Here is an 814-nt window from a genome sequence, read left to right as displayed (position 1 = left end):
TTTTTGAGACTAGGTCTCTACATAGCTCTGGCTAGCCTGGAACTCAGAGAGAGCCACCTGCCTCTGCCTCCCTGGAGCTGGGATTAAGGGTGTATAACACTATGCCCCGCTTATACTGGTGTTTGGATGCTATCCTATCTTTGGATTGTTGACTAGATAAGAATCTGATTCACCTTCAGAAACACCAAGTGCAGCATACGCTGTCACCAAAGAATTAGTGTTTTGCCGGGCAGTGGTAGCATACGCCTTTAATCCCAGCACTTGGGAGGCAGAGGCAGGTGGATTTCTGAGTTCGAGGCCAGCCTGGTCTACAGAGTGAGTTCCAGGACAGCCAGGGCTATACAGAGAAACCCTGTCAATTAGTGTTTACAATGTGCCTACTGGATACTGAGTACATACATCACACAGGCCTCTTGTTTAATCTTTACCATAACCTTTGAGGTGGAGGGTAGTGTTTTTGTGTTTGAACTGAAACATCTAAGACTCAGTGTGACCTGCCCAGGATGAATGACATAGTAAGACAAAACTGAGACTTAACTTTGGACTGAATGAAAAGCAGCCATGTAACACTGAGTTCTTTCTACTTTCATCACTATGACACCCAATGTGGTGGTGGAAGTCCATAACATAACATTTCTCTGACACCAACCAGAGCCCTGCAATTCAGTTTGGACACTACCCAGAGTTAGTGTGAGACTACAAGTTTTAGGCCTCTGTTCCACAAAGTCTGCCTTTACAGGGTAGTGTTAAAAGAATTTTCTCAGGGGTTGGCGAGATGGCTTAGCGGGTAAGAGCACTGACTGCTCTTCCGAAG

The sequence above is a fragment of the Mastomys coucha genome, chromosome X (assembly GCF_008632895.1).
Source record: "Mastomys coucha isolate ucsf_1 chromosome X, UCSF_Mcou_1, whole genome shotgun sequence".
NCBI classification, from domain to species: domain Eukaryota; kingdom Metazoa; phylum Chordata; class Mammalia; order Rodentia; family Muridae; genus Mastomys; species Mastomys coucha.
The sequence above is the reverse complement of the archived record's forward strand: the minus strand, read 5'-3'. Positions refer to the sequence as shown.